Here is a 27,775-nt window from a genome sequence, read left to right as displayed (position 1 = left end):
TCAAAGAGCAGAATTCAATTGACATGTCTCCCAAATGGCTCCCTATACAGTGTTTCCCCTATAGGCATTTAGTAGCGGTGCAGCACTGTTGATACATCGTGGTCGCGGTTTTAAATAATGTAGATGTATGCCACAGGAAGACCCATCCACCACCCCCATGCAGGAAGACCCCAGATGTTACAAATGTCAATTTCACAACAATGACCGTGATAGCAAAGATTTTTTTTATAGCTAATCCAAGATAGGCCAGAGCCTGTCGTTTTCAATGGGAGCAAATTAATCATAGTGGGCAGAGCCAAGCATGAGCTAGGGAGATTCTATTGTCGCGTTTTAGCATTTATTTGCATATTTCCATTAGTGTGTACAATAACTCAATTCGCCTTTGCACTCCTGAACAATGAATTTTTTAAAATATTTTGGCAAAGGCTAAAGTTTACAGAACGCATTCCATTCTGTTTTGTTACAGATTCTAGTTTTGGAAACCGTAAACTGTATGGAGATTAAATGTTTAATCTCGAGAAAATTTGCAGAATGTCAGCCAAGATCTGTCTCTCTCCATCTCCTCCCACTGCCATCATCTGGGCTTCTTCTCATCACCATATTTGGTAGTGAGTGGAACGGGTAACTGGATGCTTCACGTTTATACATCTGGTGAAATATCTGACTCATTGTTCTGAGATGATAGGGTAGCTGTGAATATTTCTTTTTTTTAAATGTATTTTCTATTTTATCTTTATTTTGACAGTCATGCTGAGACCAAGGTCTCTGTTTCATAGGATCCCTGTAATTACAAAAATATACATATCAATACATTAGTGTTGCACGGTATACTGAAACTTCAGTACTTTTTTAATAACAGATCATGAAAAACGTTGGGAAACTTTCAGTACTTGTCAAATGTGTGTCACGGATCAAGTCTATCAGCGCAGTCGATGTAACCCTTATAGCATGAGCACACCGTGCCTGCTCCACTTAGCCTGCACTGGGAGTCTGGGCAGCATCATATTAGCTCCCCACTCATACTGCACAGAAGTTAACACACTTGAATAATGCAACATGGTATATAGAAATGTTGAAACTGTTATATACTGTTTGCTATGTCTATACAGGCTAGAACACGTTACATTGGAAGAAGATTCCGGTATCCTCCAGCTTTGGATGCTATCTTTCCTTGCTAGTTTACAGCTGAAGCGAACATAATTTCACTACCCAAATACTTAGTTTGTGATAATATGCAAACCATAATGCAAAATATGCTGATTTCTAAGGCGATTGCCACCAATCGGGGGGGGGTTCTGACGGAGCGCCCCTCTCTTGCCTCATAAATGACCTCATTACTGGTTAGAAACAGCAAAAAATAAAATAAGCTACTTTTATGAAAATGATGTTGATCAGTACAATAAAATAAGTCCCAAATGGAAGGGAAACATATTGACATCTGAAATCAGCCTAAACAAGCTAAAAAACTCAATGCATGCACACACTCCTATTGAATATGCATTCACCTGTCTTGTGAATAGGCCTAGGCTACATCTTGATTTACCCAGTTTATCAATAGATTTACCATTAAATTATTACCGTTATGTAGTTAGATTGGTAAAAATAAAAAAGTCATTAATTGTATAATTTATTAATTAATGCATACATTGCTGTTTCTGAAAAATGTTGACGTCATTTTTTTAATAATGTAATGATATTGAACTTGGCAGTAGCTGAGTTTATCTGCCTGGATCAAGTGGCATTCTGTGACTTGAAGATTATTCCATAAGTCATTTAAAAAAGCATATTTACCTAACTCAGTGGAGACAGAAGGGATCTCCAGAGTTAGCCGTCCCTGAGACCGGGTCTGGTTTCTTCTACGTCTATAGGCTAACAATGAAGTAAGGTATGGCGGAAGTTTGTGTAAGAGGGCTTTATAAACAAAAGTAGTGCAATGCATCGATCTATGAAACTTCAGAGAGTGCCAGCCGGTTTTCTGATACAGAATGCAGTGATGTGTACTGAACCTGTCACCCGTAATTAAGCGTAGTGTGATGATAAACTGTGTCAAATGGCTTCAATACAGTAGCAGCTGCATTCGTATAGATGATATCCCCATAGTCTATAACCGGTAAGAATATTGACTGAACAATGTTTTTTCTTCTGTTTAATGAAATGCATCGGTGGAGGCTGCTGAGGGGAGGACAGCTCATAATAATGGCTGGAACAGAGTGAATGGAATGGCATCAAACCTTGTGTTTGTTACTATTCCACTTCAGTCATTACCACGAGCCCATCCTCCCCAATTAAAGTGCCACCAACCCCCTGTGGAAGGCATGCCCTATTCCCCTAAAGGAATCCCATTTTAATGATTGACTTAACTAACTCATCAATATGCTTTCTGAAAGATACCCAGACGTTTTTAAGCGGGCACATGATCAATGTAGGCACCATCCATAAATCATCAGAAACTGTTGAACTAAGCTTAAAAAGCTTTTTGGAAAATAACATATACTTAGTTTTACCTGCGTTAGGGACCAATTTCAGTTCAAGGGCTTTCCTCATCCATGCAGGTATCTACCTATGCAGGACGTCATGTGTATGAAGTGCCTGTCTCGGAAGCTCTGAGAGGTGGTAACACAGTACCTGCGCGGGGGTGTAGGTGGTGGACCTGTGTGCCAGCCGCTGGTGGGAGTACATTCCCTCAGGTAGGCAGAGAGGTACATGGTATGCTTTGAGTGAAGCTACAGGGGATTGATTATGATATTGATCCTATGCAGAATAGTTGATCTTTTTTTGAATGGTCCATTTTTTGGGGCTGTCAAACACAAATGAAAGATTAAAGCACTTAAGATTGCAGGTAATATGTACGTACTCTGTGATAGGGAACCTATACAGACTGCACTCTGTAGTTATCCCTCTGTAACTGTTCTGGCCTGGTGCAATGAAGCAGGATTCACGGACCTCAGTTTCCTCATGCTGCTGAAGAAGATGCCAGACCCCCGCTACCTGGAGCGCCACAGGGTCCGGGAATACCATGCTTTCAGCATCCCAGGAGTACTGGAGGCTCTTCAGGCCTGGCCCAATCTGCTGGTGAGTCTGGGGCTCATGTGTACGGCACTACTTTTGACAAGGGCCCATAGGGCTCTGGTTGAAAGTAGTGCACTATATATAGGGAATAGGGTGCCATTTGGGACTCGGCCTGTGACTTATGTTCAATTCAGAAAACAACATTCATGTTGAGGTGATAGGTTTGCATAAAGATCTTTTATAGTGATGTGATACATTTTGAGCTATACCAGCTCTATGATACTGTATGCCTAGTAGAGATGTTGTGTACGCTAAGATGTCTGTCTGTCTGTGTACGCGAAGATGTCTTTGTCTGTCTGTGTACGCTAAGATGTCTTTGTCTGTCTGTGTACGCTAAGATGTCTTTGTCTGTCCGTGTACGCTAAGATGTCTTCGTCTGTCTGTGTACGCTAAGATGTCTTCGTCTGTCTGCAGGGAGTGGAGACGTTTCATCTAGAGCTGGTGGAGGTGATCTGACACTACATGCCTCAGGTCCACATCCTGGGGAAGTTCCGCAGCGGGGTGTTCCCCATTCCCCCCGAAAACAAGCTCACCATCCCCATCGCAGCCAAAATACAAACCCTGCATCTTGTCGGTGAGTGCATCAGGGACTATAGCTACCTGTCTGTTTACGCCATGATACCCTAGCCTGGTAACAGAGCTGTGTGGGCTTTAGCTAACTCCACTGTTGTGCTCAATGGACAACTGTATTTACCAGGCTTAAGACACTCTCCACAGTGTACTAAGTTATTGTACACATCTTATGTCCCAGGGGTGAATGTGCCAGAGATCCCTTGTGTGTTCATGTTGAGACACCTCTACCTAAAGTGGGTTCGCCTGACCAAGCCCCAGCCCTTCAAAGACTTCCTGTGTGTCAGCCTACGGACCTTTGTGATGAGGAACTGCGCAGGCCCCACCAACTCCCTGAGTACGTTCCCCTGGTGACAGGCCTGGCTTCTGCCCACAACCTGGAGCAGCTGGAGTTTGTCAGAATAACCTTCCTGGGGAGGCTCATCCAGCACGTGGTGGAGGACAGCTGGAAGTCAGGTAAGCTGAGGGACCATCTTAATGATATTCAATTCAGTACAGTTTGTGTGTTTCAATCACCCTCTGCATTTACTCCTACCTATTGTGCCCCAAAGGGATTTAGAATATATTGTATTTGGTGCCTTTAAGCATGCACTTGAAGTTGACCTGGGCTACCTCATCATTACTGCTGCACGCAGGTAACAACTTACTGTTTAAGATCATTCAATAGATAAACATGATGAATGGGGAGATTTAGCGGGTGCTTTGGGTTATCCTCAAGATTACGTTCGAATCCAGCCTTCCCTAGCCAAAGATGGGGTGTTCGCTGCACTGTAGATGGGTTTACTGGAGTTTGAGACTTTGCACCTTGGATATGTTGATGAGTTCCTATTGCAGTGTGAGTCAGTCAAGGTCTAAGATGTTATACTGTATAGTTACTAGTGCTGAGCAATTAGTGCTTAATGAGGTCAGTTTCAATTTGATAAAAATATATATATCACGATTTAGGTTTCTATAATAAAAAATAAAAAACATTAAATGCATTATGTGGGTTGAATGCTTTAACAAAACAGAATAAAACAATAAATTAAAGTCCTGTGATGGTAGTGACTGCCCAAGACTGCTTATCACCAATAAACCAACAGTTACTCACATTACTTCACTTTAAAGAGGGAATCAGCAGTTGCTACTTTCATTTTTTGACTTATAAATGAATATGTACCCATTGATTCTTGAAGCACATAATTTATAAATGCCTCATAAGCTTAGTTCAACAGTTGTACCTCATCAGAACCCAAAATATAAGCTTGTTTTACTCCAATGTTTGTAAACAAAGTAAATATAAACAAACACTACAGTATATAGCCTCAAAACATGGTTAAAACTATCATTTTGATATCATGGATGGTCAGACCTTGCATCCATAGCTCTGACTGAGAGGTTACAATTCTCCATCCCTCAGCTGTTTACCAAAACAAAAATATGTAAGGAGTGCGATGCTCCAAAATAGTGTCACATTAAACAGTTGGCAATGATGATGCTATTACATATGATGTATTGATTGATGTGTTCTCCTGGTCAGGTAAAATGAGTCACTCTGAGCTAGTGAAGTATGGCCTGGCTTATGTAATTGAGAACCCAGGGGTCATCACAGACATTGGGATGAAGGCTGTCAACGAGGTGTTCTCCTCCATCTAATTAAATTTTTATGGAATATCTACATAGGTGTACAGAGGCCCATTATCAGGAACCATCACTCTGTGATCCAATGGAACTTTGTGTTAGCTATTCCAAGTTTATCATTTTGAAAGGCTAATTGATCATTAGAAAACACTTTTGCAATTGTTAGCACAGCTGAAAACTGTTGTTCTGATTTTAAAAACGGGCCTTTAGGCTAGTTGAGTATCTGGAGCATCAGCATTTGTGGGTTCTATTACAGGCTCAAAATGGCCAGAAACAAAGACTTTCTTCTGAAACACGTTAGTCTATTCTTGTTCTGAGAAATTAAGGCTATTTCATGCGAGAAATTGCCAAGAAACTGAAGATTTCGTACAACGCTGTGTACTACTCCCTTCACAGAACAGTGCAAACTGTCTCTAACCAGAATAGAAAGAGGAGTGGGAGGCCCCGGTGCACAACTGAGCAAGAGGACAAGTACATTGCCCTCGCTAGAAGCATGTGTTTCAGACATAAGGAAGTGGATGGCTGCAAACTTTCTACTTTTAAACTCGGATAAAACAGAGATGCTTGTTCTAGGTCCCAAGAAACAAAGAGATCTTCTGTTGAATCTGACAATTAATCTTAATGGTTGTACAGTCGTCTCAAATAAAACTGTGAAGGACCTCGGCGTTACTCTGGACCCTGATCTCTCTTTTGAAGAACATATCAAGACCATTTCAAGGACCGCTTTTTTCCATCTCCGTAACATTGCAAAAATCAGAAACTTTCTGTCCAAAAATGATGCAGAAAAATTAATCCATGCTTTTGTCACTTCTAGGTTAGACTACTGCAATGCTCTACTTTCCGGCTACCCGGATAAAGCACTAAATAAACTTCAGTTAGTGCTAAATACGGCTGCTAGAATCGTGACTAGAACCAAAAAATTTGATCATATTACTCCAGTGCTAGCCTCCCTACACTGGCTTCCTGTCAAAGCAAGGGCTGATTTCAAGGTTTTACTGCTAACCTACAAAGCATTACATGGGCTTGCTCCTACCTATCTCTCTGATTTGGTCCTGCCGTACATACCTACACGTACGCTACGGTCACAAGACGCAGGCCTCCTAATTGTCCCTAGAATTTCTAAGAAAACAGCTGGAGGCAGGGCTTTCTCCTATAGAGCTCCATTTTTATGGAACGGTCTGCCTACCCATGTCAGAGACGCAAACTCGGTCTCAACCTTTAAGTCCTTACTGAAGACTCATCTCTTCAGTGGGTCATATGATTGAGTGTAGTCTGGCCCAGGAGTGGGAAGGTGAACGGAAAGGCTCTGAAGCAACGAACCGCCCTTGCTGTCTCTGCCTGGCCGGTTCCCCTCTTTCCATTGGGATTCTCTGCCTCTAACCCTATTACAGGGGCTGAGTCACTGGCTTACTGGGGCTCTCTCAAACCATCCCTGGAGGGGGTGCGTCATCTGAGTGGGTTGATTCACTGATGTGGTCATCCTGTCTGGGTTGGTGCCCCCCCCCCCCTTGGGTTGTGCCATGGCGGAGATCTTTGTGGGCTATACTCAGCCTTGTCTCAGGATGGTAAGTTGGTGGTTGAAGGTATCCCTCTAGTGGTGTGGGGGCTGTGCTTTGGCAAAGTGGGTGGGGTTATATCCTTCCTGTTTGGCCCTGTCCGGGGGTGTCCTCGGATGGGGCCACAGTGTCTCCTGACCACTCCTGTCTCAGCCTCCAGTATTTATGCTGCAGTAGTTTATGTGTCGGGGGGCTAGGGTCAGTTTGTTATATCTGGAGTACTTCTCCTGGCCTATTCGGTGTCCTGTGTGAATTTGAGCGTGCTCTCTCTAATTCTCTCTTTCTCTCTCTCGGAGGACCTGAGCCCTAGGACCATGCCTCAGAACTACCTGACATGATGACTCCTTGCTGTCCCCAGTCCACCTGGCCGTGCTGCTGCTCCAGTTTCAACTGTTCTGCTTTATTATTATTCGACCATGCTGGTCATTTATGAACATTTGAACATCTTGGCCATGTTCTGTTATAATCTCCACCCGGCACAGCCAGAAGAGGACTGGCCACCCCACATAGCCTGGTTCCTCTAGGTTTCTTCCTAGGTTTTGGCCTTTTTAGGGAGTTTTTCCTAGCCACCGTGCTTCTACACCTGCATTGCTTGCTGTTTGGGGTTTTAGGCTGGGTTTCTGTACAGCACTTTGAGATATCAGCTGATGTACGAAGGTCTATATAAATAAATTTGATTTGATTTGATACATTAGTGTCTAGTTTGAGTCCTCAACTGGCAGCTTCATTAAATACTACCCGCAAAACACAAGTCTCAACGTCAACAGTGAAGAGGCGACTCCAGGATGCTGTCCTTCTTGGCAGAGTTCCTCTGTCCGGTGTCTGTTCTTTTGCCCATCTTAATCTTCTTTTTTTTATTGGCGAGTCTGAGATATGGCTTTTTCTTTGCAACTCTGCCTATAAGGCCAGCATCCCGGAGTCACCTTTTCATTGTTGATGTTGAGAATGGTATTTTGCGGCTGCAATAGTCATTTACAACAATGTCTACACTGTATTTCTGATCCCAAACAGTAGGGTACATTACATGACCAAAAGTATGTGGACACCTGCTCGTCAAACATCTCATTCCACAATCATGAGCATTAATATGGAGTTGGTCGCCCTCATTTATTTTATACTGACCTCCACTCTTCTGGGAAGGCTTTACACTAGATGTTGGAACATATCTGCTGGGACTTGCTTCCATTCAGCCACAAGCATTAGTGAGGTTGGGCACTGATGTTGGGCGATTAGGCCTGGCTCGCAGTCAGCGTTCCAATTCAACCCAAAGGTATTCGATGGGATTGAGGTCAGAGCTCTGTGCAGGCCAGTCAAGTTCTTCCACACCGATCTCGACAAAACATTTTTGTATGGACCTCGCTTTGTGCATGGGGGCATTGTCATGCTGAAACAGGAAAGGGCCTTCCCAAACCTTTTCCCCAAAGTTAGAAGCACAGAATCATCTAGAATGTAATTGTATGCTGTAGTGTTAAGATTTCCCGTCACTGGAACTGAGGGGCCGAGCGTGAACCATGAAAAACAGCCCCAGACCATTATTCCTCCTCCACCAAAACTTTATAGTTGGCACTATGCATTCGGGCAGGTAGTGTTCTCCTGGCCTCCGCTGAACCCAGATTCGTCCGTCAGACTGCCCGATGGTGACGCGTGAGTCATCACTCCAGAGAACATGTTTCCACAGCTCCAGAGTCCAATGGCGATGAGCTTTACACCACTCCAGCCGATGCCTGGCATTGCGCATGGGGATATTAGGCTTGTGTGCGGCAGCTCGACCATGGAAACATACTTCATGAAGCTGCTGACTAACAAACAGCTCATTTGCTGACCTTGCTTCCGGAGGGAGTTTGGAACTCAATAGTGATTGTTGAAACCAAGAAGACGATTTTTGCACGCTAGGTTCTTCATCATTCATCGGACCCGTTCTGTGATCTTGTGTGATCTACCAGTTTGTGGCTGAGCCGTTGTTGCCCCTAGATGTTTCCCCTTCACAATAACAGCACTTACGAGTTGACCGGGGCATCTCTAGTAGGGCAGAAATTTTACCAGCTGACTTGTTGAAAAGGTGGCATCCTATGACGGTGCCACGTTGAAAGTAGAGGTCCACCGATTATGATTTTTCAACACCGATACCGATTATTGGAGGACCAAAAAAAAACGATACTGATTTTTTAATTTTTTTAATTATAATTACAACAATACTGAATGAACACTTTTTTATTTTTAACTTAATATAATACATAAATAAAATCTATTTAATTCAAATAAATAATGAAACATGTTCAATTTGGTTTAAATAATGCAGAAACATAGTGTTGGAGAAGAAAGCAAAAGTGCAATATGTGCCATGTAAAAAAGATAACGTTTTACGTTCCTTTCTCAGAACATGAGAACATATGAAAGCTGATGGTTCCTTTTAACATGAGTCTTCAATGTTCCCAGTTAAGAAGTTTTAGGTTACAGTTATTATAGGACTATTTCTCTCGATACCATTTGTATGTCATATACCTTTGACTATTGGATGTTCTTATAGGCACTATAGTATTGCCAGCCTAATCTCGGGAGTTGATAGTTGATAGTCATAAACAGCGCTGTGCTTGAAGCATTACGAAAAGCTGCTGGCAAACGGAGGAAAGTGCGGTTTGAATGAATGCTTACGAGCCTGCTGCTGCCTACAACCGCTCAGTCAGACTGCTCTATCAAATATTAAATCATAGACTTTATTATAATAAACACACAGAAATACGAGCCTTAGGTCACTAATATTGTCAAATCCGGAAACTATCATTTTGAAAACAAAACGTTTATTATTTCAGTGAAATACGGAACCGTTCCGTATTTTATCGAACGGGTGGCAACCCTAAGTCTAAATATTGCTGTTACATTGTACAACCTTCAATGTTATGTCATAATTATGTAAAATTCTGGCAAATTTAATTACGGTCTTATTTACTTATTTCCACCATAATTTGCAAATGAATTCATTAAAAATACTAGAATGTGATTTTCTGGATATTTTTTCTCATTTTGTCTGTCAGAGTTGAAGTGCACCTATGATGAAAATTACAGGCCTCTCTCATCATTTTAAGTGGGAGAACTTGCACAATTGGTGGCTGACTAAATACTTTTTTGCCCCACTGTATATGATATTAACCACCTTGGAAGACTGAATATGAAGTGCTTAATACAGGCTGGTCTATATAGTTAACACCTTCTAGGTCATAATGTTCCCTGTTCTGAGCCGTTGTCTCTGAGTGACCTCTGTTTCTCCCTCAGGGCTGTGCCCGTGTGGGTCTGAGTGCTGGCACTGGGATAGGTGTCTCCTCAGCTCTGGTCAGCAACCAGAACTCGCACAACAACAACGCACCCAACATCCCACCGCACAACAATGACAACGAGGAGGGTGGTGCTGCCATGCCTCAGCCACAACACAGGGCCGAGGGTACGCTGCTGCTCACAATGTTACTTTTCTACATGACATTACAAACTGGGTGGTTTGAGCCCTGAATGCTTATTGGCTGAAAGCCATGGTATATCATACCGCATACCACGGGTATGACAAAACATTTATTTTTACTGCTCTAATTACGTTGGTAACCAGTTTATATTAGCAATAAGGCACCTCGGGGGTTTGTAGTATATGGCCGATATACAACGTCTAAGGTCTGTATCCAGGCACTCTGCGTTGCGCATAAGAACGACCCTTAGCTGTGGTATATTGGTCATATACCACACCCCCTTAGGCCCTATTGCTTAATTATAACATTCCTACAACATTGCTACTATTGCTACAAACTCATGGCCTTAATACTACTGGTCCTCTGCTGCAGAGCTTCCTGAGGTGAATTGGATGGTGCTGGAAGAGAACATTGAGGCTGAGGTGGTGGGCCGGGCCAGGCCTGGCCTGTCGAGGAGGAAGAACCGCCTGGTCCTGGTCCCAGTCAGCCTGCTGAGGAGGAAGAACCGCCTGGTCCTGGTCCCAGTCAGCCTGCTGAGGAGGAAGAACCGCCTGGTCCCAGTCAGCCTGTCGAGGAGGAAGAACCGCCCGGTCCCAGTCAGCCTGCTGAGGAGGAAGAACCGCCCGGTCCCAGTCAGCCTGCTGAGGAGGAAGAACCGCCTGGTCCCAGTCAGCCTGCTGAGGAGGAAGAACCGCCCGATCCCAGTTAGCCTGCTGAGGAGGAAGAACCGCCTGGTCCCGGTCCCAGTCAGCCTGTCGAGGAGGAAGAACCGCCTGGTCCCAGTCAGCCTGCTGAGGAGGAAGAACCGCCTGGTCCCGGTCCCAGTCAGCCTGTCGAGGAGGAAGAACCGCCTGGTCCCAGTCAGCCTGCTGAGGAGGAAGAACCGCCTGGTCCCAGTCAGCCTGCTGAGGAGGAAGAACCGCCTGGTCCCGGTCCCAGTCAGCCTGCTGAGGAGGAAGAACCGCCTGGTCCCGGTCCCAGCCTCAGCCTGGTCCCAGTCAGCCTGCTGAGGAGGAAGAACCGCCCGGTCCCAGTCAGCCTGCCGAGGAGGAAGAACCGCCTGGTCCCGGTCCCAGTCAGCCTGCTGAGGAGGAAGAACCGCCTGGTCCCGGTCCCAGTCAGCCTGCTGAGGAGGAAGAACCGCCTGGTCCCGGTCCCAGTCAGCCTGCTGAGGAGGAAGAACCGCCTGGTCCCAGTCAGCCTGTCGAGGAGGAAGAACCGCCTGGTCCCGGTCCCAGTCAGCCTGCTGAGGAGGAAGAACCACCTGGTCCCAGTCAGCCTGCTGAGGAGGAAGAACCGCCCGGTCCCGGTCCCAGTCAGCCTGCTGAGGAGGAAGAACCGCCTGGTCCCGGTCCCAGTCAACCTGCTGAGGAGGAAGAACCGCCTGGTCCCAGTCAGCCTGCCAACCCTCAGCCTGACAAGGAACAAGCAGGTCTGGACAGAACTAAATCCATAACAGAAAAGGGACGTTTCTCATTTTTATTTCTCTCTCTATCCTCTCACTATTCTCTCTCGCTCCTCTGACTTATTTTCTCCTCTGTCTCTCCCCCCTGTAGGTCCCAGTGGTGTTCAGTTTGTGGTGAAGAAGCCTCCAGTGGTGATGTCTGACTCGGACAGTGAGGATGAGGAGGGCCCTGCCAGACACCAGGCTCCTGGCTGGCCCCAGCAACACACCACCTATCCTCCTGAACCACCACAGCCCACTGGCAAGACTGCCACTGCTGAGGAGACAGCCACACACAGTAGTGAGTACAGCTGTTGCGTAGACCGTATTACCGGCAAACCGTCAGTCATGACCGCAGTAAAATCCTACGTGACCATCGGGTCATGGTAATCTCTTCTTATGCACTCTGGACATGCGTTGATAGTAGGCCTACCTACTCGCTAACGACGTCATGTCACTAATGGCCTGGTACGCCGTGCTCTATTTGCCCTCTAACCACTAAGGCATCAATGCAATTGAAAATCACATCAAACACTGATCAGAACTCTGTCATGCTTTTAAAACTCACCATTAGGCTACATTTTTCAACCTCACTGTGATGATCAATTTGAAGAAAGAAGTTCAACAGTAGGTTGAAACTGAGGGGGGAAACATGGTTGTTGTGGATGTTGTTAAAGCCAAACAAGGAAATGGACAGGGCTTTTCTGAGATGATAATGATTCATTCAAAGCATTTAAGATACTGCATGTAAAACACTCATACGCATACTAAAGCTTTTACATATGCGTAGGCCTATACGCACCGGCCAGTTTATTAGGTATACCCAACTAGTACCGGGTCTGATCGCCCTTTGCCGCCGTAATAGCCTGAATTCTTCAGGGCATGGATTCTACAAGGTGTCGGAAACATTAGTTGCTGAATTGGTATCAAGAGACCTAACGTGTGCAAGGAAAACATTCCCCACACCGGTACACCACGTCCACCAGCCTGTACCAGGCAGGATGTGTCCATGGACTCGTGCTGCTTTCACAAAATCCTGACTGGCATCAGTTAATGACTCAACAGGAACAGGGATTCGTCAGACCAGGTGATGTTTTTTACTCAATTGTTCAGTGTTGATGATCGCGTGCCCACTGGAGCCTCTTCTTCTTGTCTTTAGCCGATAGGAAGGTGGTCGTCTGCTGCAATAGCCCATCCGTGACAAGGACCGACGAGTTGTAGCTTTCCGAGATGCTGTTCTGCATACCACTGTTGTACTGGGCCTTTATTTGTCTGTGTGTGAACTGCCTGTTAGCTTGCATGATTTTAGCCATTGTCCTTCGACCTCTCATCAATGAGCAGTTTTCGCCCACAGGACTGCCACTGACTGGATGTTTTTTGTTTCACACCATTCTCTGGAAACCCTAGACACTGTCATATGTGAGAAGCCCAGGAGGACGGCCGTTTCTGAGGTACTGGCATCAACGATAACGCCACACTCCAATTCGCTTAGGTCACTCGTTTTGCCCGTTCAAACATTTAATTGAATAGTGACTGAATGCCTCGATGCCTATCTGCTTTATATAGCAAGCCATGGCCACGTGACTCACTGGCTGTAGGAGCAAACCAATTTGAGGAATGGGGTGGTGTACGTAATAGACTGTCTGGTGAATGTACTGTATATGAGCCTGAATAAAATAATGATTGTGCCGTTATACAATACATGGCCTAATGGCCTACCGCATATTACTCACGGCAGAAAAACATGCAAAAAAACACAGATTTAACATGTCTTTGGTACATAATTGGTGTAGCCTATACTAGTTCTAGTAATTGCCTTTGTGTGGACTATATGATTATGCATACTGGATGGACTGGTTACCTAATGCTATGCACCAAACGTTCTATCCATGAGTGTGGGAGAGAACATATAGGCAGGCCGAGCCAATGCTGTTGGTTCATTGATTGTGTAGGGTGGATTACAGTGTTAGCCTACAATTCTACAGTGCCTTTGGAATGTATTCAGACCCCTTTACTTTTTCCACATTGATACGATACAGCCTTGTTCTAACATTTATTTATTTATTTAAATTCCCCCTCAAATCTACACACAATACCCCATAATTACAAAGCAAAAACTGTATATATCACATTTACATAAGTATTCAGACCCTTTACTCAGTACTTTGTTAAAGCACCTTTAGCAGCGATTACAATGTTGAGTCTTCTTGGGTATGACGCTACAAGCTTGGCACATCTTTATTTGGGGAGTTCCTCCCATTCTTCTCTGCAGATGCTCTCAAGCTCTGTCAGGTGAGAGAGGAGCGTTGCTGCACAGCTATCTTCAGGTCTCTCCAGAGATGTTCGATCTGGTTCGGGCTCTGGCTGGGCCACTCAAGGACATTCAGAGACTTGTCTCGAAGCCACTCCTGCGTTATCTTGGCTGTGTGCTTAGGGTCGTTGTCCTATTGGAAGGTGAACCTTCGCCCCAGTCTGAGAACCTGCTCCAGAGCTCACAGGACTTCATCAAGAATCTCTCTCCACTTTGCTCCATTCATCTTTCCCTCGATCCTGACTAGTCTGCCTGTCCCTGCCGCTGAAAAACATCCCCACAGCATGATGCTGCCACCACTATGCTTCACCGTAGGGATGGTGCCAGGTTTCCTCCAAATGTGACGCTTGGTATTCAGGCCAAAGAGTTCAATCTTGGTTTCATCAGACCAGAGAATCTTGTTTCTCATGGTCTGAGAATCCTCCAAGCGGGCTGTCATGTGCCTTTTACTGACAGGTGTGTGCCTTTCCTAATTATGTCCAATCAATTGAATTTACCACAGGTGGACTCCAATCAAGTTGTAGAAACATCTCAAGGATGATCAATGGAAACAGGATGCACCTGAGCTCAATTTTAAGTCTCATAGCAAAGGGTCTGAATACTTATGTAAATAAGGTATTTCTGTTTTTTCATTTTAACACATTAGCAAACATTTCTAATAACCTGTTTTCACATTATCATTGTGGGGTATTGCGTCTAGATTGCTGAGGATAAGTATTATTTTAGAATAAGGCTGTAACGTGTGTGTGTGTGTGCAATTTATTTTTTACTTTTTTAAAGTCAAGGGGTCTGAATACTTTCCGAAGGCACTGTATATTATAGTGAATTTAATTTTGAATAGCCTAGTAGTAGGGGCATTTTTTGTTTTCATAATAGGCTGACACATTACCTTTTCGGTAATGAGTATCTCACCACCATGTTTTTCCATCTCTCCTCTTTCCCTCATTCCTTTCTTCCCACATGTTACTATTGATGTTCCCGAACAGATTTGACTTGGTTTCCCAAATGAAGCTTTGGGTAGCTGCAGGTCAGGGTTGAAGAGCCCATGGCATACAGAGATTGGGTGGAATATCACCTGTAGCGCAGCAAGAGGCAGCATGCTCCTCAAACAGTGGTTGATGCATGACGTGAAATAACAGTTCTTATAAGCACAGACATTTCTATATATGCAATCCTGTGTGAAAGCAGAGTTGTTGTGATGGTTGAGGATCCCAGCTGCTACTATATGTATTTCTCAGGGGCTCACCTTTACAACCGGCATGATTTAAACTGCGAGAAAGCGGTCTCAGTGCATACGGATGAGGTCTTTTTTTTCCCCTTGACCCTGTTCCTACCCATTTAATAATTGTCCATTTCTAAATCGAAACAAATTTTCCACATAAGACAAGATTTAAATTGAGAATAGTCTGATGGGTGACAATATATGATCACTTGATGAGAGAACAGGGTGTGCAGCCCGAGGCAAGGAACAGGGCGCAAGCTTTTTTTGCTACCTTTTTCAAATAGTCAATAGGATAGTGGCAGCATGCAGCCCATGTATATTAGATTTCTTAGGCATTCTAAGGTTTGTGTAATGCACAACTAAATTTGCCAAATAAATCTAGCGTATTAGACTTTTACGCTCGACATAGCCACTTCATATCCTTTTCTAGTTTATTCAGCTAAGATGCAAAACATGTTTGTTAATTAATGGTCAATTACCGTAAGACCGGCCCCCATTTCCATTACAATAATCGTCTGACAATATTTCATGACTGCCATAGTCCTAGTAGTGAGTCTCTCAAATCTTTACTCCTCACATCGAAAGAGGCTTTCACAATTCTGGTAGAATATGAGACCATGAGCCAAAATGTTGATGATGAAAAGCTATTTTCTATCCTTACCATGAGTCAAAATTATTTACATTGTCACAGCTAGTCTCAGTATGTTCTGAGTCCTGTGCTGTGTGTGTTCCAGGTGGTAAAGGGAAGACGCCCCTGCGTCAGCGAGGGTCGCCCCTGCGTCAGCACCACAGGGGGCTGTGTACGCTCTGTCTGCTGGAGAGAAGACTCCGAGAACCGGGAGGAACAGGCCAGAGCCAGGGCAGGGGAGCTGGGAGACGAGGGGGTGATCAGGACTCGCTGCACCTGCAGTAGGGCTCGCCCCGGCCCAGAGGAAAGGACTCGAGGTGGGCCCAACCACCCATCCTCTGGAGGGTCAGGAGGAGGGGACAGGACCCCAGAGAGGAGGCAGGATCTGGGGGGAGAGCAGGGGCTGGAGGCCCGGGGACCTTGTTGAGGAGAGCCCAGCCAGGGCGAGGGGTATGGCTGAGGGGCATGGTAGTGAGAGGATGTCGGGCCAGAGCTTCAGGGAGGTCCATGGAGCAGAGCCCCAGCCCAGGGGGTTAAGGGACAGCTTCCCCAGTAGACCTTTCACCCGCGCCCGCAGCAGACTGTCGTCTGTACCCCTGGTGTCTGAGTCGGGTAAGACCGGGGATAAGAGATCGCTCTCTGTCAGAGCATGGAACATTTGTAACACTCATCAGTTGAAATCCATGCCATCAAATTGTATTCAATATTGTAAGCTGAAGAAACAACAGGTAGTCGAGTGTGTCTGTGGCATTAATAGTGAAGTAGGAAGCCTGTGGAAAATGTGAGTTCCTCATAGAGCTTCTGTTTCTTCTCATGCAGAGCTGTCCAAGCCTCGGGTCATGGTGAAGAGGAGACCCACAGCAGACAAGTCCACCAGCACCAGCGACCCGGTCACTGAGGACGATCATGTACAGGTAGGGACACTACACCTACTAGGATGAGTCTCAGGCTGCTTCCCAATGGCCACTACATAGGGAATAGGGTGTCATTTCGGGGGGGGGGGACCCTTCTCCCTCAGCAACCGCTGTGGCTGAAATGGCCCAATCCCTAATTTGTTTTATTCTAACACTTTTCCCACCAGCAAAATAAAGTTCTGAACCTGTTAGTCAGTTTATATGGCTCCTCTCTGTTCCTTTTTAAACCTCTTATTTATTATTTTACATTTAGCTCGACATTAAAATACTTCAATAGGTAGAGCAGCTTGCTATGGAGCGGGCAATCTATGTACATGTAGGGTGCGGCATGCGACTGAAATATTGCGGGTGAGGAGAGCGCTGGGCATGAAGCGCTGGCCATCTTGTTATGACATGCATTGCTTGAATTAGGCCAACGGAGGAGCGGCTTTTATGGAGGAACTTTGTATTTGAACTTCAGAGTTGTTAACTAACGTTGGACCAGAGCTAGCTCTTGACCATGACTCTCCGTTCCATTACATTACACAAAGTGCTGCAAAGTTTTAGAGAGCTAGACCAGAGCTAGCTAACAAACTAGCTAGCTAACATGCTTGTGTGTGCAAAGCGGCACCAGAATTAAAATAAACCCCCTTTTTTTGTCATTTAATAAATCCAATGAGACTCATAACTGGAGTGTACTTAACTAGCATTGAAAAAGTGAATCAACCTGTTCTTGAATAAAAAATCTATCTCCCTAATTTGTGAATCACGCCTGTAGAGGCTGCTGCCCTATAGACATGGAATCACTGGCCACTTTTAATAATGGAACACTAGTCACTTTAATAATGTGTACTCATCTCATATATATATAATATATATATATATATATACTGTATTATATTCTACTGTATTTTAGTCAATGCCACTGACATTACTTGTCCTAATATTTATATATTTCTTAATCCCATCATTTGAATTTTAGATTTGTGTGTATTGTTGTATAGTGTTAGATACTACTGTACTGCTGGAGCTAGTAACACAAGCATTTTGCTACACCCGCAATAACATCTGCTAAATAAGTGCATGTGACCAATAACATTTGTAACGTCACTAGCTACAGTAGACTATGCAGGCTTTAGGGGAGGGGCAGGTAGCCTACACACACAAACTGGCAAAGATTTTCAGATGGCAGGCAGGCAGACACTGGAATAAACCATGAGTGCTTTACCTAGCCACTTTGTTTTTTTGTGGGACTGGAAAGAAATGCCCAGAACATTAAATAATGTTATTAACTGGTTCCCATGCTTTTAAAATAATGGATCTGTTCCGGAACTGTATAGATCACTTTCGTTCTTGCATCGGGTTATTTTCCTCTAAAAAATGTTCTTCTTTCACAGTTTTCTGTTCCCTGAATGGGTTCCAACCCCTGAAATTTGGTGTGTTGCTGCCCTTCTGTTTCCTACAGTAGATTGCTTTCTTTATCATGGCCCTGGTGTCATTATAACTACAGCCAGCAGGAGTCCCTTGAGTCCCTTCTGACATCAATCAGCCATATTGTACTGTACTGTTGACATGGTGGTCAAGAACCAGTTCCTTCCTTCCTCTATCTAAAAACCTGACATAAACAACCACTTTCATTTAATCAACAGGGAGCTCATTAAGTATGAGTTCTTCCCCGAAGCCATGCGGACGGAAGAGGATGTGAAGAAGTATCCCAACTACCCCTGGGGCCGAGACATCTATACCTTGGAGGGTAAGATGGAGGAAGTCCTGTTCAGCACTCTGAGACTGAGATTTGGTCTCTTCACAGCGGAGCTATGTCCTCCCGTAGGGTTACTATGCTACGTCCTCCCGTAGGGTCACTATGCTATGTCCTCCCGTAGGGTCACTATGCTACGTCCTCCCCTAGGGTCACTATGCTACGTCCTCCCCTAGGGTCACTATGCTACGTTCTCCCCTAGGGTCACTATGCTACGTCCTCCCCTAGGGTCACTATGCTACGTCCTCCCCTAGGGTCACTATGCTACGTCCTCCCCTAGGGTCACTATGCTACGTCCTCCCCTAGGGTCACTATGCTACGTCCTCCCGTAGGGTCACTATGCCACGTCCTCCCCTGGGGTCACTATGCTACGTCCTCCCCTAGGGTCACTATGCTACGTCCCCCTAGGGTCACTATGCTACGTCCTCCCCTAGGGTCACTATGCTACGTCCTCCCGTGGGGTCACTATGCCACATCCTCCCCTGGGGTCACTATGCTACGTCCCCCTAGGGTCACTATGCTACGTCCCCCCAAGGGTCACGATGCTACGTCCTCCCGTAGGTTCACTATGCTACGTCCTCCCCTGGGGTCACTATGCTACGTCCTCCCCTAGGGTCACTATGCTACGTCCTCCCGTGGGGTCACTATGCTACGTCCTCCCCTAGGGTCACTATGCTACATCCTCCCGTAGGGTCGCTATGCTACGTCCCTCCCCTAGGGTCACTATGCTATGTCCTCCCGTGGGGTCACTATGCTACGTCCTCCCCTGGGGTCACTATGCTACGTCCTCCCCTGGGGTCACTATGCTACGTCCCCCTAGGGTCACTATGCTACGTCCCCCTAGGGTCACGATGCTACGTCCTCCCGTAGGTTCACTATGCTACGTCCTCCCCTAGGGTCACTATGCTACATCCTCCCCTAGGGTCACTATGCTACATCCTCCCGTAGGGTCACTATGCTACGTCCTCCCCTAGGGTCACTATGCTATGTCCTCCCGTGGGGTCACTATGCTACGTCCTCCCGTGGGGTCACTATGCCCAGGTCCTCCCCTAGGGTCACTATGCTACGTCCTCCCCTAGGGTCACTATGCTACGTCCTCCTGTGGGGTCACTATGCTATGTCCTCCCCTAGGGTCACTATGCTACGTCCTCCTGTGGGGTCACTATGCTACGTCTTCCCCTAGGGTCACTATGCTACGTCTTCCCGTGGGGTCACTATGCTACGTCCTCCCATGGGGTCACTATGCTACGTCCTCCCCTAGGGTCACTATGCTACGTCCTCCCGTAGGGTCACTATGCCACGTCCTCCCGTAGGGTCACTATGCTACGCCCCCCGTGGGGTCACTATGCTACGTCCTCCCGTGCGGTCACTATGCTACGTTCTCCCGTGGGGTCACTATGCTACGTCCTCCCATGGGGTCACTATGCTACGTCCTCCCCTAGGGTCACTATGCTACGTCCTCCCCTAGGGTCACTATGCCATGTCCTCCCGTAGGGTCACTATGCCACGTCCTCCCCTGGGGTCACTATGCTACATCCTCCCCTAGGGTCATTATGCTACGTCCCCCCCTAGGGTCACTATGCTACCGCCTCCCGTGGGGTCACTATGCCACGTCCTCCCCTGGGGTCACTATGTTACGTCCTCCCCTAGGGTCACTATGCTACGTCCTCCCGTAGGGTCACTATGCTACGTTCTCCCGTAGGGTCACTATGCTACGTCCTCCCGTGGGGTCACTATGCCACGTCCTCCCTAGGGTCACTATGCTACGTCCTCCCCTAGGGTCACTATGCTACGTCCTCCCTAGGGTCACTATGCTACGTCCCCCGTAGGGTCACTATGCTACGTCCTCCCGTAGGGTCACTATGCTACGTCCTTCCGTGAGGTCACTATGCTACGTCCTCCCATAGGGTCACTATGCTACGTCCTCCCCTAGGGTCACTATGCTATGTCCTCCCGTGGGGTCACTATGCTACGTCCTCCCCTAGGGTCACTATGCTATGTCCTCCCGTGGGGTCACTATGCTACGTCCTCCCCTAGGGTCACTATGCTATGTCCTCCCGTGGGGTCACTATGCTACGTCCTCCCTCCCTGTAGGGTCACTACTATGCCACGTCCTCCCCTGGGGTCACTATGTTACGTCCTCCCCTAGGGTCACTATGCTACGTCCTCCCTAGGGTCACTATGCTACGTCCTCCTGTGGGGTCACTACTATGCCACGTCCTCCCTGGGGTCACTATGTTACGTCCTCCCGTAGGGTCACTATGCCCTCCCGTAGGGTCACTATGCCACGTCCTCCCCTAGGGTCACTATGCTACGTCCTCCCTAGGGTCACTATGCTACGTCCTCCCCTAGGGTCACTATGCTACGTCCTCCCCTAGGGTCACTATGCTACGTCCTCCCGTAGGGTCACTATGCCACGTCCTCCCTGGGGTCACTATGCTACGTCCTCCCCTAGGGTCACTATGCTACGTCCTCCTGTGGGGTCACACTATGCCACGTCCTCCCCTGGGGTCACTATGTTACGTCCTCCCGTAGGGTCACTATGCTACGTTCTCCCGTAGGGTCACTATGCTACCCTCCCGTAGGGTCACTATGCCACGCCCCTCCCCTAGGGTCACTATGCTACGTCCTCCCTAGGGTCACTATGCTACGTCCTCCCCTAGGGTCACTATGCTACGTCCTCCCCTAGGGTCACTATGCTACGTCCTCCCGTAGGGTCACTATGCCACGTCCTCCCTGGGGTCACTATGCTACGTCCTCCCCTAGGGTCACTATGCTACGTCCCCCCCTAGGGTCACTATGCTACGTCCTCCCCTAGGGTCACTATGCTACGTCCTCCCGTGGGGTCACTATGCCACATCCTCCCCTGGGGTCACTATGCTACGTCCCCCCTAGGGTCACTATGCTACGTCCCCCCCCCCAAGGGTCACGATGCTACGTCCTCCCGTAGGTTCACTATGCTACGTCCTCCCCTGGGGTCACTATGCTACGTCCTCCCCTAGGGTCACTATGCTACGTCCTCCCGTGGGGTCACTATGCTACGTCCTCCCCTAGGGTCACTATGCTACATCCTCCCGTAGGGTCACTATGCTACGTCCTCCCCTAGGGTCACTATGCTATGTCCTCCCGTGGGGTCACTATGCTACGTCCTCCCCTGGGGTCACTATGCTACGTCCTCCCCTGGGGTCACTATGCTACGTCCCCCCCTAGGGTCACTATGCTACGTCCCCCTAGGGTCACGATGCTACGTCCTCCCGTAGGTTCACTATGCTACGTCCTCCCCTAGGGTCACTATGCTACATCCTCCCCTAGGGTCACTATGCTACATCCTCCCGTAGGGTCACTATGCTACGTCCTCCCTAGGGTCACTATGCTATGTCCTCCCGTGGGGTCACTATGCTACGTCCTCCCGTGGGGTCACTATGCCCAGGTCCTCCCCTAGGGTCACTATGCTACGTCCTCCCTAGGGTCACTATGCTACGTCCTCCTGTGGGGTCACTATGCTATGTCCTCCCCTAGGGTCACTATGCTACGTCCTCCTGTGGGGTCACTATGCTACGTCTTCCCCTAGGGTCACTATGCTACGTCTTCCCGTGGGGTCACTATGCTACGTCCTCCCATGGGGTCACTATGCTACGTCCTCCCCTAGGGTCACTATGCTACGTCCTCCCGTAGGGTCACTATGCCACGTCCTCCCGTAGGGTCACTATGCTACGTCCTCCCGTGGGGTCACTATGCTACGTCCTCCCGTGGGTCACTATGCTACGTTCTCCCGTGGGGTCACTATGCTACGTCCTCCCATGGGGTCACCTACGTCCTCCCCTAGGGTCACTATGCTACGTCCTCCCCTAGGGTCACTATGCCCCTCCCGGGGTCACTATGCCACGTCCTCCCCTGGGGTCACTATGCTACATCCTCCCCTAGGGTCATTATGCTACGTCCCCCTAGGGTCACTATGCTACCGCCTCCCGTGGGGTCACTATGCCACGTCCTCCCCTGGGGTCACTATGTTACGTCCTCCCCTAGGGTCACTATGCTACGTCCTCCCGTAGGGTCACTATGCTACGTTCTCCCGTAGGGTCACTATGCTACGTCCTCCCGTAGGGTCACTATGCCACGTCCTCCCCTAGGGTCACTATGCTACGTCCTCCCCTAGGGTCACTATGCTACGTCCTCCCCTAGGGTCACTATGCTACGTCCCCCGTAGGGTCACTATGCTACGTCCTCCCGTAGGGTCACTATGCTACGTCCTTCCGTGAGGTCACTATGCTACGTCCTCCCATAGGGTCACTATGCCGTCCTCCCCTAGGGTCACTATGCTATGTCCTCCCGTGGGGTCACTATGCTACGTCCTCCCTAGGGTCACTATGCTATGTCCTCCCGTGGGGTCACTATGCTACGTCCCTCCCCTAGGGTCACTATGCTATGTCCTCCCGTGGGGTCACTATGCTACGTCCTCCCTCCTACTGTAGGGTCACTACTATGCCACGTCCTCCCCTGGGGTCACTATGTTACGTCCTCCCCTAGGGTCACTATGCTACGTCCTCCCTAGGGTCACTATACGTCCTCCTGTGGGGTCACTACTATGCCACGTCCTCCCCTGGGGTCACTATGTTACGTCCTCCCCTAGGGTCACTATGCTACGTCCTCCCCTAGGGTCACTATGCTACGTCCTCCTGTGGGGTCACTATGCTACGTCTTCCCTAGGGTCACTATGCTACGTCCTCCCGTGGGGTCACTATGCTACGTCCTCCCTAGGGTCACTATGCTACGTCCTCCCCTAGGGTCACTATGCTATGTCCTCCCGTGGGGTCACTATGCTACGTCCTTCCGTGGGGTCACTATGCTACGTCCTTCCGTGGGGTCACTATGCTACGTCCTCCCCTAGGGTCACTATGCTATGTCCTCCCGTGGGGTCACTATGCTACGTCCTCCCCTAGGGTCACTATGCTACGTCCTTCCGTGGGGTCACTATTCTACGTCCTCCCCTAGGGTCACTATGCTACGTCCTCCCCTAGGGTCACTATGCTATGTCCTCCCGTGGGGTCACTATGCTACGTCCTTCCGTGGGGTCACTATGCTACGTCCTCCCCTAGGGTCACTATGCTATGTCCTCCCGTGGGGTCACTATGCTACATCCTCCCGTGCGGTCACTATGCTACGTCCTCCCGTGGGGTCACTATGCTATGTCCTCCCGTAGGGTCACTATGCTACGTCCTCCCGTAGGGTCACTATGCTACGTCCTCCCGTGGGGTCACTATGCTACATCCTACCCTAGGGACACTATGCTATGTCCTCCCGTAGGGTCACTATGCTACGTCCTACTGTAGGGTCACTATGCTATGTCCTCCCGTAGGGTCACTATGCTACGTCCTCCCGTGGGGTCACTATGCTACATCCTACCCTAGGGACACTATGCTACGTCCTCCCGTAGGGTCACTATGCTACGTCCTACTGTAGGGTCACTATGCTATGTCCTCCCGTAGGGTCACTATGCTACGTCCTACTGTAGGGTCACTATGCTATGTCCTCCCGTAGGGTCACTATGCTACGTCCTCCCGTAGGGTCACTATGCTACGTCCTCCCGTGGGGTCACTATGCTACATCCTACCCTAGGGACACTATGCTATGTCCTCCCGTAGGGTCACTATGCTACGTCCTACCGTAGGGTCACTATGCTACGTCCTCCCGTAGGGTCACTATGCTACGTCCTCCCGTAGGGTCACTATGCTACGTCCTACTGTAGGGTCACTATGCTATGTCCTCCCGTAGGGTCACTATGCTACGTCCTACTGTAGGGTCACTATGCTATGTCCTCCCGTAGGGTCACTATGCTACGTCCTCCCCTAGGGTCACTATGCTACATAGTGGGATTTAGTGTTTTTCCATGCTCCATTTATTGTCCCCCTCAGGTTTTCATGATGCAATTCCTACATTATTTAATCAGTTTTTCTCAATAGTTCCTTCACTTGCCCCTTAGTGTTTTGGTGGCAGCTGCTGCTCTGCCCTGTTCTGATGTATCTACTCTCTCTCTCTCTGTTTGTAGGAGTGGTAGATGAAGTCCCCTACTCCATGATCACAGACTTCCCCTGGCTCCGTACCCTACGTACAGCTGACCCCAAGAGTTACGCACGCTACGACTTTGAGGATGATGAGAGCAGTGAGTGACTATGTCCACAGCTCCACCAGGCCAAACTGCTGTCCTATTTCTACAATCATTGGTAGTTGTGTTATATGAGCCCAATGATCTGGCACTTTGTCTGTTGAGCCATTCACATGAATGTTTAGATCTTTTCAGGGCCTTCTTCTGTGATCGGTCTGGTACCTACGTGATAGGTAGCACTGAGTCTGTGCCAGTCAATCATAAGGTGCAGCCACTCTCTTTGTCCTGCAGCCCCTCTCTTTGTCCTGCAGCCCCTCTCTTTGTCCTGCAGCCCCTCTTTGTCCTGCAGGCACTCTTTGTCCTGCAGCCACTCTCTTTGTCCTGCAGCCACTCTCTTTGTCCTGCAGCCACTCTCTTGGTCCTGCAGCCACTCTCTTTGGCAAACAGGTTCTCTATTTATAGATCATTTACAGTTCTGTTATAAGTAGTACCGGTGGCCTTTGTGTCTTGAGCCTTTTACGTAGTTAGAATAACTCTGAACTTCTTCTAAAATGGTAGAACCATTTGAGTCTGTGATTGTCAACCCTCTTCTCCTGTGTCTCTCCTGCAGCTACCATCTACGCCCCGCGGAGGAAGGGTCAGCTCTCAGCAGACATCTGCATGGAGACCATTGGCGAGGAGATCTCTGAGCGGCGCCAGACACGGCACGGCGTCTTCCAGCCCGTGGTCTTCATCCACTACTATGACGTACAGGGTGAACCTGTGGACAATGACCACATCTAGTGCTTTCTGTCCTGGGAGAGAGATGGCGGGAGGGGCTCTGTAGTGCAGACAGTGTGTTTGTTCTCTTCTTAGCCATGGTTTAGGGATTGTTTCTCTCATTGGGGGAATGACAGCTGCTTGAACTTCGAGGAGTTAAGAGCTCTGCTCTGTTGCTACCATTCATACTCATAGATACGCTATGTTGACCTCTCATCTTTCCATGCACTGCCTCTCAGTAAAGGTGATGTTGGAATTGTGTGGGGCCGGTGTATGTGTGAAAGCACCCAGGGTAGGGTGTATGCCTATGTTATTGTATGAATTGGATATCTGCATTGAGAGAAAACGGCGTGCATTAGCTTGGTGGAGATTTTTCAGAGGTTTTGAAATCCCTTTTTGTGTTTCGGAGAGATTTCCACTGCCATGGAAGAATATCAGTGTTTGAGAGTTTGGTGTTCTCACCTCCTACCTCTGGTGCTGACAGAAACCAGCTTCAGAGAAGCACCCTCAAGCTAAACGCTGCAAGTGCCCTTAGATTTGTTTGTAAAGAACATTTAGCTTTTGTTTAGTTTTTTCAAAAAAAAAATATTCTTATTTCTGCTTTGTTTTAATTAGTATTTTCTTCACCTCTTTTCCTGAGGTCTGTCATTTGGGGGGGTCGGTTGGTTTGGTGTGTATTATGAGTTATGATCTATATTGCTCAGTTCTATTTACCTCATGACTTGGTAACGAGAGAGGACCGCGGAAGAATCCAAAGAAATGTGTTACCAAATCATTTCCACAAATTATCCTGAAGAAGAAAAGGGGGGAACAATTAATTGAGTCTTTCATGCATACAAGCATTTCAGAATTCTCCCTGCCTCTAATTGAACCCTCATTTCAAGAGACTAAGAAGGGTGCTGGCTGCTTTGATTAAGGGGCATGGCTAGTTAGGGTCCTAAAAGCATCTCATTCATCTCTAGATGACTGCAGGCATGCGGACTGTGTCCAAGCAAGAGGACCTTCAACACATTTGCTCCACATTGTGTTTTTTATGTGGAATAATAATACTTCTCTTTGGGAAGCACAACTAAGTTTTGTTCAAGCCAGTCTGGGTGACTCCCTCCACCCTCCTCCTCCAAAGCCAAGCCAGTCTGGGTGACTCCCTCCACCCTCCTCTTCCAAAGCAAAGCCAGTCTGGGTGACTCCCTCCACCCTCCTCTTCCAAAGCCAAGCCAGCCTGGGTGACTCCCTCCACTCTCCTCTTCCAAAGCCAAGCCAGCATGGGTGACTCCCTCCACCCTCCTCTTCCAAAGCCAAGCCAGCATGGGTGACTCCCTCCACCCTCCTCTTCCAAAGCCAACCCAGCCTGGGTGACTCCCTCTACCCTCCTCTTCCAAAACCAAGCCAGCCTGGGTGACTCCCTCCACCCTCCTCTTCCAAAGCCAAGCCAGCATGGGTGACTCCCTCCACCCTCCTCTTCCAAAGCCAACCCAGCCTGGGTGACCCTCCTCTTCCAAAGCCAAGCCAGCCTGGGTGACTCCCTCTACCCTCCTCTTCCAAAGCCAAGCCAGCATGGGTGACTCCCTCCACCCTCCTCTTCCAAAGCCAACCCAGCCTGGGTGACTCCCTCCACCCTCCTCTTCCAAAACCAAGCCAGCCTGGGTGACTCCCTTCACCCTCCTCTTCCAAAACCAAGCCAGCCTGGGTGACTCCCTTCACCCTCCTCTTCCAAAACCAAGCCAGCATGGGTGACTCGCTTCACCCTCCTCTTCCAAAGCCAAGATAGTAATGCTTGTGGATTTAATCTAAATATGCTAATCACTGCAGGAAAAAGCCTGTACAGATATGCTGTATTTAATGGATCTTAGATTTGTTTTATATGTTCATATAAAAACAACTATTTCACATAATAAAAAGGGAGACCTGAATCAAGTGGCGCACCACTGTGTGTCATGAGTTGTCTGTTCATTGTCTGTTCATGATTTAAATGTGAATCCTCTTTTTATTGAAACTGCCCAGTTCACAGTGAGCTCTATAGTCTTTATACTGAAAATGTGTGTCCCAAATGTCACCCTATTCCGTATATAGTGCTCTACTTTTTAATAGAGCCCTATGGACCCTGGTCAAGAGTAGTGCACTGTATAGGCTCTAGAAAGCACCTGTGCATTATTCTAATCAAAATCCATGAGTTTAAGCTAGAGATATCTGATTGTCAGCCTTCCTCATCTTCGACTGTTTAGAGACCAGAAGACATCCCGAAAATCACTCTTCTCACACATGTCTTTAGCGTCTGAACGGTTTGGCCTATAAACTAATATCACCACTCTATGGAAAGGTGAGACTCAAACACGATGGTGTTCTCTTTCGTTTTTGTAGCGGGTCGCCAAACGAGCTTTGGGAACTCCTT

At 47.8% G+C, this 27,775-nt stretch overlaps 1 pseudogene; it reads left to right on the top strand.

Moving 5' to 3' along the window:
• LOC112257033 lies at positions 1 to 26,867 on the top strand (annotated as a pseudogene).
• Positions 26,868 to 27,775: the final 908 nt, after the last annotated feature.

The sequence above is a fragment of the Oncorhynchus tshawytscha genome, linkage group LG08 (assembly GCF_018296145.1).
Source record: "Oncorhynchus tshawytscha isolate Ot180627B linkage group LG08, Otsh_v2.0, whole genome shotgun sequence".
Lineage (NCBI taxonomy): Eukaryota > Metazoa > Chordata > Actinopteri > Salmoniformes > Salmonidae > Oncorhynchus > Oncorhynchus tshawytscha.
This window is presented reverse-complemented; position numbering and strand designations above follow the sequence as displayed.